Genomic DNA, 12232 nt, shown 5'->3' with positions numbered 1-12232 from the left:
ATTTAACATTTCTAGCCCTACAGATCAACTTTGTATGTGCTGGAGTAATTATGCATCCACAAAATTATGCAGCCATAGGATCATCCTAGCTGTTGGGTTGGTCAAAAAGTTCATTTGGGTTTTTCCATAAGCTGTTACAGAAAACCCAAACAAAGTTTTTGACCAACCCAATATATTCTCCCTCATGGTTCTCACGACTACCAAGGAAGCTTTGTCAAGTGTTTTACTCAGGTCTTGGTCTTGTAAATTTGTCAAAGAGGTAAATGGGGCTACTTTAGCATGTTGTATGAATACTGAACCTTTTACTGGCTGGGAATAGTGGCTCACCTAGCATTCATCCTGTCACTTTGAGAATCTAAGAGTTATCTTGCTGAATCAGAGTCCTAGTTGACTAACTCTAATGTTCTTTGTGGGGAATTTCTGAGAAATACTTTTTGCATGGGTTGTTCTTACTACTCATCCACGTGATAAACAGTAGTTGACCTCAGGGGCAGTTGGTGAAAGATCAAGAAGAAATGTTAGAATAGCAATAGTGAGAATCATGAAAGTGGATCCATGTGCGGAGAGGACAATATTAGCCTCCGTGGGCTTAAAGATATGAGAGCAATAACTGACTATTTCATTACAACTTGCTATTAAAATGAGTTATATAAGGATAGGATTAGCATTTCCTGTTAGATAAGACACTTAAATTAATAATAACTTGTGGGACAAAAAAAAAATAAGTAGATGGAAAAGCAAATAGGTGGATGGAAAGGTGACTAGCAAATTTCAGCTTGCGTGTCCTAAGAGGAAGATTCTGCAATACATGAGAATCTGTGTATGGAGTGAGGTGAGGTATGTGATTGAGGAAGCAGCTATAGCAAGAGGAAAGTAATTACAAAGTGAGAGGGGCGATTAAGAAAAGTCAATAACAACTTGGAAATTAACGTGATAAGATGGCAAAAAGGAAGCCAGCCAACTGAAGGAAGCTGGAGTCATCTTGTGCCTCACTGCTCTAGAGATTGTACCCTGAATACCAGATTTAGCTCTGTTGTGAGACGTCAAGGATTTGCAGAAGACATGAGACTAGTAATGAAAATTACTGAGCCCTGAGAAAAAGTAATTTATAGATAAAACAGTGCATTACTTCTTATCAGATGAGTGACGAGAACAGTGCAGTGAAAAGGCGGAGGGGTGGGGTGGTGTTGAAATAAATACTCCTGCCTCACTAAGAAAATAAGGTAGACTCATGCCCATTATTCTTGTGTTTATATTGTATTTTTGTGACCACCATGCATAAGTAGAATCACATAGCAAAGTTCAAATCCTTCTCCCTTGCTTCTACTGAAGAAGAAAGGAAAGGAAAGGGGTAAAGGTGACTTGGTGGAAATATTTGATGCTATTTCATCTGTAATCAGAGATTTAAGTGACAAGGGAAGCACATGCTAATATTGATTGATTTTATTGTGCATTTTCCATTTAAATTTACTTATTGAGACCTTGCTTGTTAGATTTTTATTGTACATTTTACATTTAAACTTACCTATCACAGTCCCTGCTGTTGCCAGGCATTGTACAAGGAAGTGACCAAGTAAGACACAGTCTCTGTCCTCAAAGACTTATGGAGAGTCAGATAAGTAGTTAGATATTTAATATATGTGCTCTCATGATGAGGTCCAGAGGAGAGACATCTGGAGGAATCTAGGAAAGCTTCCCAGATGTGACCCCTAAACTGAGACCAGAGGGGAAATTCAGTTCAGTTCAGTTCAGTTCAGTCGCTCAGTCGTGTCCGACTCTCCGCGACCCCATGAACCACAGCATGCCAGGCCTCCCTGTCCATCACCAACTCCCGGAGCCTACTCAAACTCATGTCCATCGAGTCGGTGATGCCATCCAACCAGCTCATCTTCTGTCATCCCCTTCTCCTCCTGCCTTCAATCTTTCCGAGTATCAGGGTCTTTTCCAGTGAGTCAGTTCTTCGCATCAGGTGGCCAAAGTATTGGAGCTTCAGCTTCAACATCAGTCTTTCCAATGAATATTCAGGACTGATTTCCTTTAGGATGGACTGGTTGGATCTCCTTGCAGTCCAAAGGACTCTCAAGAGTCTTCTCCAACACCACAGTTCAAAACCATCAATTCTTTGGTGCTCAGCTTTCTTTATAGTCCAACTGTCACATCCATACATGACTACTGGAAAAACCATAGCTTTGACTAGACGGACCTTTGATGGCAAAGTAATGTCTCTACTTTTTAATATGCTGTCTAGGTTGGTCATAGCTTTTCTTCCAAGGAGCAAGCATCTTTTAATTTCATGGCTGCAGTCACCATCTGCAGTGATTTTGGAGCCCAAAAGTAAAGTCTCTCACTGTTTCCCCATCTGTTTACCATGAAGTGATGGGACTGGATGCCATGATATTAGTTTTCTGAATGTTGAGTTTTAAGCCAACTTTTTCACTCTCCTCTTTCACTTTCATCAAGAGGCTCTTTAGTTCTTTGCTTTCTGCCATAAGGTATCATATGTCATGTTCTGCCATAGTGTCATCTGCATATCTGAGGTTATTGATATTTCTCCCGGCAATCTTGATTCCCACTTGTGATTCATCCAGCCTGGCATTTCGCATGATGTACTCTGCATATAAGTTAAATAAGGAGGGTGATAATATACAGCCTTAACATACTTGTTTCCCGATTTGGAACCAGTCTGTTGTTCCATGTCCATTTCTAACTGTTGCTTCTTGACCTGCATACAGATTTCTCAGGAGGCAGGTCAGGTGGTCTGGTATTCCCATCTCTGGAGATACCTGGGCAATTGTCAGCCTACAGCTGGTACTTGAAACCACTTAAACATTTACTGAGCACCTAATATGTGTCATATGCTGAAGTTTGTGCTGGGAATATGGAAGTTGGCAATACAGACTAGGCTATATAATCTAGTGGAGAGGGTTCAACATTGGTCAGATAATCACACAGTTATAAATGTAGTGTTTTAGGTACTAAAAGATACAGTTAACCATGAGTATATAACAAAGAAACTTGATCTAGTCTAAAGAATAAAGGAATAATTCCTGGGAATAAAAGAGGGGGGATGACTTAAGTAAGGATCTGAATTATGAGAGGTGTTTCTGAAGTCACATGGAGAGATGGAGTTGGAAAAGAAAGTGTTCCACAAAACATGACAGGAGCAGTGAACCTAGTTTGTATGCATGTTCAGTCACTCAGCCTTGTCCGACTCTTTGCAACCCCATGGACTGTAGCGCACCAGGCTCCTCTGTCCATGGGATTTCCCAGGCAAAAATGCTGGAGTGCATTGCATTTCCTCCTCCAGAGGATATTCTGAGCCAGGGGTCAAAGCTGAAGCTCCTGCATTGGCAGGCGGATTCTTTACCACTGAGCCACCTGGGAAGCCTGAACCTAGTTTAAAGGCCTCTGAAATCAGTATGGCAGGATCACAAGGAGTGGGGTTGGAAGGAAAATTGGCACAAAATATGTATAGAGCTTCCCCAGTATTCTTGCCTTGGAAATTCCATGGACAGAGGAGCCTGGTGCGCTACAGTCCATGGGGTTACAAAGAATTGGACAAGGCTGAGTGACTGAACATGCGTACAATCCATGGGGTCACAGAAGAGTTGCACATAACTGAGTGAGACAGCAAAAATGTAGGGAGGGGTATTGGTAGATATGGAGAGAAATGGACAGATTTGCAAGGTATTTAAGAGGCAAAACTGACAAGACAACAAGCAGGATTATAGGGAGAGGGAGGAGAAATTATTGTTATAAATTTATATTTATATGTATAAGTATATAATTAAAATTATAAATTTGGTGCAGGGAGTGTTGTTTTGTGTATCTGAATGGATGATGGTGTGATTCATTGAAATGGAAAACAATGGGGAACTAGAACTAGATCTAGATGTAGACACAAAATGCAAGATATCAGTTTGGGAAATATTGAATTGGAGAAGCCTTTAAAATATCCAAGTGGCAAAGCTGAGGGAAAAATTGGAGCTCAGAAGGGATATCGGATCAGATATTTAATAAATTTGTGGATCATCAGGATTTAAATAGTAACCAAAGTCAAGGGCAGGGAGACTTTGAAGGGAAAAAAAAGGATTCTTAGAACCAAGCCTTGAAAAGCTCAATATTTAATAGACAGATATTCTAAAATGAGCCCACAGAGTAGCATAGATAGTCAGAGAAGGGGATGGGACGTGTTGGTTAGAGAATCCAAGGCTGTTTTAATAAACACACACTCCACAGTCTTTAGGCTAAGTTGTCAGGGGAAAGATAGATAAAATATCCACTAGATTTAGCCATGGGAAGTTTATCAATGACCTTCTCAAGAGTCACCCTGGTGGAGTGGTGAGAGTGGAAGCCAGTATGTTAGAATGGGCTGAAGAAAAAGTGGGAGATGAGGAACTGGAGGAACACTTGTAGGTAATTATCAGAAATTTTGGCTAAGAAGGAACAGCAAAGTATATAGATCACATAGCAAAGGTTGAAAGATTTTTGTTGTTGATGATGCTGTTCATTTGTTTGTTTTTGATGGGAGAGATTTGGGCTTGGGGCTGAAAGAATTCATAAGAAAATGACATATGGAAGAAAAAGTGGAAGAATCCAAAGAAGTAGATGAGATCACTTAAGAAAAATATATAGAAGGACAGGAGATGATCTACGAAGAAATATTTAAGAGATATGATCATTTTGATGGTTATCCTTAAATGGAATATTATGCTACCAGTAAAAATAACCCTGAATAATATATAATGATGTACAAAGATGGCCAGGATATTTCATTCTATGGATAACTATTATCTGTTTAACTAAGATAAGATGTAGAATATTATTCCAGTTTTATTTTTAAAAATTAAAAATATATACACAGTAGAAAGTATGGAAAGATATGTACTGATATACTTTTTTGTAGTTACTAAAAAAATAAGAGAGAAATATCATCATTTAAGGGAATGCAGAGGACAAACATACTGAGATCTAGATAGTGATAGGAGAAAAAGCAGAATGTCATTCCAGCGAAGCCATGGGAACAGAATATTTCAAGGAGAGGGAGACCCACAGGGTCAAATGTGCTAAGAGGTCAAAGGTGATGGCTGTTGGCTTCAGTCAGTGGTCAGAAAGGCCTGGGATAAGATTGGTTCCTTGGAGCATTGGGATGAGTCCAGATTCCAGTGGATTAAAGTATGTGTGGACAGCCATTTCACAGAGAACTTTCATGAAGAGGAGAGTGAGCCTGAAGATGAACAAGAAGTTACATAGAGCCATGGGGGTTTGCTTTGGTATTTGTAAGTTGGAAGAGACTTGAATGTAACTCCGTGTTGATGAGAAGGAAGAGACTGAATATACAAAGACTGGGGATTGGGGTTTCTGTATATAGAGAGTGAGGTTTATGATAATGGAGGAGAGAGCAAGTTGAAGGGGTAGACTCAGGAGAGGGGAGATATTACTCTCCTGGGGAAACTGTAAACAGGACGAAATGGTGATGAAAGCAAGGATGCTTGTCTTATTGATGGCAGAACATTGAGGGAGTTACAACATGGTGGGCTTTTCTTTTTTTTTTTTCTTTTTAAAATAAGAGACAATATCACCTCCTAAGAAAGAATAAAGAATAGTATACAGAAAATTTCAGCTGTCTTTGCAATGTTTTCTTTCCTGAGTGGGTGGTGGATATGCAGGTGAGCTTCATTCTTTATACTTTTGCCTATGTCTGAAATATTTTATTTTGAATAAAAGAATAATGGGAAGTATGGTAGAGACTGAAATTTGGGAAACAGTAAGATTTAAAATAACGGATAGAAGAGAAAGAGCTGGTTAGGGAACCATAAGATGCTGGGCAGGTAGCATCCCAGTTGATTTTAAAGACCATGAATTTACAGTGGACAGACAATTGTTCACCAAATCACTTATTTTTCTCTATGGTTGCCAGATAAACTGGATTTTCCAACCTATGATGCAACCAAATCATTGAGTCTGAACCAAAAGAAAATGAGACAAAGGGATGTAATCTCCCTACATGACCTGCCACAGTCCTCACGAATGTTGCCTTTCCTTTTCTTTCTCCACTAGATGACTGAATAGAGGGAACTCCAAGGACTTAGAGGAAGATGGAGCCACAACTTGGCAGGAGCCTGGGTTCCTGAGCCAGCAATTCAAAAGGAGGCTCCCAGAAGAGTCATCGGAGTGATAATACACATGATGTTCTCTTATGTAAGTGAGACCTTCATATTTGCTATGTTACTCTCATGAAGTTTGAGGATGGTTCGTCATAGCAGTTGGGCTTTCCAGGTGGTGCTAGTGGTAAAGAGCCCACCTGCCAATGCAGGAGATATAAGAAACACTGGTTCAATCCCTGGGTTGGGAAGATGCCCAGGAATAGGAAATGGCAACCCACTTCAGTATTCTTGCCTGGGAAATCCCATGGACAAAGGAGTCTGCTGGGCTACAGTCCATGGGGTTGCGAAGAGTCAGACAGGACTGAGGGAAATACATCTCTCAACAACACTGTAGCAGTTACTCTGCCCTTGTACTCATCTTCACATGTGCGTATTTTTTTGAGAATGATGTTGAACACCCACATGCAGATGCTGAGACCTGTTCAATTACATTCCCTGTATTACATAATTGAATGGGATGGCCCAAAGGGCAAAAGAACACAAGGAGTAATGAATAAACGACTGGATATGTGAACAATTACATTCTTTGAATAATGAGTACTTAACTAATTAGAATTCCCATTTGGAGTCAGAGGACTGGAGAGACTTCAATAGAATGGTATAAAGATTACATTTCAGAAACATAAAACAGATTCCTGTCCTCAGGAAGGTACTCGAGAGGGTGCTCCCCACCTGGCTAAGCTGGATTTATGATAGGTAATACTGGGTTCCATCCAACCACAATCCCTGAGGAGTCCTGAATGGCACAACCCGAAGATCTCCCTGCCGAGAGTCCAGAAGATAAAGATGCCTCCTCCAGCTGTGTCCAGGGTGCTCTGTGTGGGAGAACCACCTCTGCCAGCAGGGAAGGGCTTCTGGCCCAAGCTCAAGACACAGAGTTCACAGGTCCTAGTGGCTTTCCTGCAGGAAAGGGCATGCTCTCAGCTACCGACCACCATACACACTCAGAGTGAGGGGACAGCCTCATCTGTAGAGGCCGAAAGCCTGTAGAATCTGTAAGTGGACAGGCATTCATCTTATCATAACTTACCGGCTCCAGGGAAATCTTCATAGGTCATGCACTGCCCAGTCTCCAGGCCCTAAACTCCTGAATAACCATACTGCAGAGGCAGACAAACTTCCCCTACTTCTTCCTGCAAGGCTTCCCATGGTGAGATCATTCTCAGGGCCTCGGCGGAGGCCCCTCAAACTCGATGAAAGCAGTAGAACCACTTGGGACATACCCAGCTTCCTGCATAGGTGTCTGCCTTTCCTATTCTCCTTCCTGCCCAATGGGTCTTCATTTGCATCTCAGAACCCACCTAATATAGAATAGTGGACCGAGGAGCCTGGCAGGCTACTGTCCATGGGGTCACTGGAGTCGGACATGACTTAGCGAGTACACCACCACCACCACCAGACTTGAGTTCCATCACTTACCAGTTGTGTGGTCTTGAGCGGGTCATATGATGAATCTTAAATGAGGATTAAATCGCTCCCAGGATCATTTTAAATGTTGTCAATGATGTATGTAAAAATTTCTGGAACATAGTAGATCGTCATAAATGGTGATTTTTGTTGTTGTTTGGTGGGTGTTTAATGGACCAATTTCAAGCATCAGGCTTAAAGTTTCTGAAAGGGAAAGAGGGAGGAGAGTATGATTAGGTTGAAGGCTGCCCTAAAGAAGTGCCCATCCATGCTAGCCTAGGTGTTCCATCCGTCCGCTGTCTTTCAGTTCAGTTCAGTTCAGTCGCTCAGTCGTGTCCGACTCTCCGCGACCCCGTGAATCACAGCACGCCAGGCCTCCCTGTCCATCACCAACTCCCGGAGTTCACTCAAACTCATGTCCACAGAGTAGGTAATGCCATCCAGCCATCTCATTCTCTGTCGTCCCCTTCTCCTCCCACCGCCAACCTTTCCCAGCATCAGAGTCTTTTCCAGTGAGTCAACTCGTCGCATGAGGTGGCCAAAGTATTGCAGTTTCAGCTTTAGCATCAGTCCTTCCAATGAACACCCAGGACTGATCTCCTCTAGAATGGACTGGTTGGATCTCCTTGCAGTCCAAGGGACTCTCAAGAGTCTTCTCCAACACCACAGTTCAAAAGCATCAATTCTTCGGCACTCAGCTTTCTTCACAGTCCAACTCTCACATCCATACATGACCACGGGAAAAACCATAGCCTTGACTAGACGGACCTGCTGCTGCTGCTGCTGCTAAGTCACTTCAGTCATGTCCGACTCTGTGCGACCCCATAGACGGCAGCCAACCAGGCTCCGCTGTCCCTGGGATTCTCCAGGCAAGAACACTGGAGTGGGTTGCCATTTCCTTCTCCAATGTGTGAAAGTGAAAAGTGAAAGTGAAGTCGCTCAGTCGTGTCTGACTAGTAGCGACCCCATGGACTGCAGCCCACCAGGCTTCTCTGTCCATGCGATTTTCTAGGCAAGAGTACTGGAGTGGCTTGCCATTGCCTTCTCCGTAGACGGACCTACTTACCCCCAATACCTGTGCACATGCTTTCCTTCTTCCTGTCTCCTCCAAAACTGGTCCATGCCTCTTTTTCTCACTTTATTCCAGTCTTCCCTCCAAAGTGACATCCCTAGAGAGGCCTTCTCTCTCATCCTGTCTCTCTGTAGTAGCATCCTCTTGTTGTCGCTCTCTATTCCCTTCAGTTCAGTTCAGTCGCTCAGTCGTGTCCGACTCTTTACAACCCCATGAATCACAGCACGCCAGGCCTCCCTGTCCATCACCAACTCCCAGAGTTCACTCAAACTCGTGTCCATCGAGTCAGTGATGCCATCCAGCCATCTCATTCTCTGTCGTCCCCGTCTCCTCCCGCCTCCAAACCTTCCCAGCATCAGAGTCTTTTCCAGTGAGTCAACTCTTGCCCTGCTTTAATTTACTTTATGAAAATTGTCACAACTTGAAAGTTATCTATGTATTTCTTTACTTGTTTATTACTCCCCTACTAGAATATAAGATCCGTCAGAGCATAGACCTCTTGTATCTCCACAGTGTCTCCAGTGCCTGTCAGATAGTAGAGGCACAATGAATATTTTTTCAATGATGATTTTGGTAGATGCTTCTGAATGGATAAAAATTGCTGTATCAAATAAAGTATTTAATTTTAATTTTAAGTATTTAATTTATATTTTAATTTTCATTCATTTAAAAAATATTTGTGGCACATTTATTCAAATCATCATAAAAACCATTTTTAGCCATATAATTTTTCTCAGAATAAAGGACTAATTAATATAAATATATAATATTTTCTCATAATATATAATTTTCTCTATCTTTTTTTTTTCATGGTGGACCATAAATACACCTTCCATTTCCACAAAAAAAAAAACCTTTTGATTTACTGTAACAGGGGTCCCTGGCTGGGACAGATTTCAAAGTTTGGTAGATAAGACACACACTCATGCACACGCATGCACACACACACATATTTATTTGTTTATATCTGCATACTTACTTGGGGACTGGAAAGTAGGGGTGAGGTATATTTAACTTTGCGCATAACTTGAGTTCAGATATGTCTAAGCAAGTTCAACATCCTGGCAAGACTCCAGAGAAGGCTGGATTGCAGGGAAGCCTGACCTGTGCCCTTGGCATAAATTTATGATGAGGGAGATGACCTCTAGAGTAACCAGTCAGACTCAGGAACATGGCCTGAGGGTGGGAGGAAATAGTAGCTTTAGTTTTTCTGGAAACTTAACACCCTTGTGGTACGGATAAACCCACAAAGGCAGAAGAGCCATGAGTGGGAGTGGAGTGGAAACTGCAAGTGCCCTCAACCTTGTGGCCATTTAGTTCCCAAGTAGACTTGCTGTGGAACAAACTGAGTCTTCTCTTCACTCTGAAGCCCCCTATTTGGAGGGTGATATTAAGTGACCCACGGGAATGAAGTTTTGAAGCAGAAACTACAACTCTTTCTTGGGGGGAGTGGAAGTGACATACCGCTGCAGGACTGTCAGGGCCAGCAGAGTCATGGAAAGTTCCACAGAGGCAGCAAATCTTCAGCTCAGCAACATTGAGGTGACAGAGGCAGCTATAGACGGTGTAATGACACCACCACACAGCCCTGCTAGGAGATTTAGGACCTGCACATTCAGAGACCCCACTTGGCTGGCAGCCACGCAGCAAGCCAGGCCTGAAGCTGATAAATGGGCACCTGCAAGGCAGCCATCAGGACCCCCAAAATGCCTGGGAAGGGGAAATATGCAAGGCACTGATATTTTCATATAAGCAGATGAAAACTGGGAGCCAAGGGGAATCCAGTATTAATATTAATAAATCTGTATTTGTAGCTAGTACCCATGAAACTACATTTGTCCTCACAAGCTGGTAGAAATGGGAACATTCAAGGCTGCTTAGAGCCACAGACAAGGCTAAACTCTTTTGATTGCTGCAGCCTCAGAATAGAACCCACGCTCTCCACACCCTCCTGCACCCACGTGAACGATGCAAAAGGTTCAGATCCATTTGGAAGACATATTATATACACCTCTTGCTGGCTTCAGGAAAAAAAAATTCCAGCACATTCTAATGAAAGTCTGGAAGAGAAAGGCGGCTTCGACATTTGAGTCAAATAGAGACATTTAATTCTCTATTAGGTGAAGTTCAGTTTTATTAAATTGAAAACAATTTGAAAAAAACTCAATAAGATTGGAATCTTATTTAAACTAATGAGTAATGCTTATTACTCAGTGCCATTTATATGACTCTCAGATGGTGAGCTGTTTGCAAGGAAAGAGTTTTAACAAGGCTGTGCAGCAGTGAAATTAGAAAAAATAAGTTTAAGATATATTATTATAATACAAAAATGTATTGTGATAAGATTTTTTTATTAAGCAAAAATATCTGTAGGGAAAATAAAACCTTACTGCGTCTCTAATACAAAAACATAGCAAAGTAACTTAAGTTCTAAGTCAGGAGGAGGCAAACATTTTCTGTGAGGGGCAGATAGTAAATATTTGTGACTTTGTGTTCCTTACAGCCTCTGTCACAAAGAGTCCACTCTATTTGTGTTGCCACAGACAATATGTAAACCAATGAGTGTGACTGTGTCCCATGAAAACTTTACTACAGATGACTGAAGTGTGAATTTCATGTAATTTTCATGTGTTACAATTATTAATCTTTTTTTTACCATTTAAAAAGATAAACCATTCTTAGCCTGTGAACCATACAAAAACAGAGGCAATCCAGATTTGGTCTGTGGGCTATAGTTTTTCAACTCCTGTTCTAAGTGGTTGACTCTTCAAGACCTCCTTCAAGTTATTCGATTTTGCAGGTGCTCTTGCGCACAACTTTCCATGGTAGCTCAGCTGGTAAAGAATCCGCCTGCAATGCAGGAGACCGTGATTCAATTCCCGAGTCAGGAAGATCTGCTGGAGAAGGGATAGGTTACCCACCCCAGTATTCTTGGGCTTCCCTAGTGGCTCACCAGGTAAAGAACACACCTGCAATGCAGGAAACCTGGGTTCAATCCCTGGGCTGGGAAGATCCCTTGAAGAAGGGAAAGGCTACCCACTCCAGTATTCTGACCTAGAGAATTCCATGGACTATATAGTCCATGGGGTTGCAAAGAGTCAGACATGACTGAGCGACTCTTTCTCTTTCTCTCTTGTGGACACCTACTGTTGGTAGGTGCTTTACTTTAATTTCTAGTCTACCTGCTTTCTGTTAAGGTTCATCTCAAAGTCTGGTTTGAAATGATGATCCTTGTTTTCCTTCTAACCTTCCTCTCATCATCTTTGCCCCAAACTTCTTGGGTTTACTCTACTTACAAACTCTTAACACCTTCCAACAACCCAGTCACCTCCCAGATGTCTTAGTAGATGCACTGTGTTGTGTGGTATAATCAATGATATGGGCTGAAAGAGAGCCATTCTGAGTTATAGAGAGTGAGCTAAATTACACTTTGTTTGAAAGAGCCAGTCAATTCAGTGAGAAGACTTTCCTGATAAGAACACCATTTCTAGACTTTTGTTGCCCATCCTTTCCTACTTAGGTCATTTGAATTGCAGGCCAACATGGATTACTATAGTAACTGAGCATCTTACAATTGCATTTTAAG

This window comes from Moschus berezovskii, chromosome X (assembly GCF_049115385.1).
Source record: "Moschus berezovskii isolate FMDL1 chromosome X, NW_MosBer_1.0, whole genome shotgun sequence".
Lineage (NCBI taxonomy): Eukaryota > Metazoa > Chordata > Mammalia > Artiodactyla > Moschidae > Moschus > Moschus berezovskii.
This window is presented reverse-complemented; position numbering follows the sequence as displayed.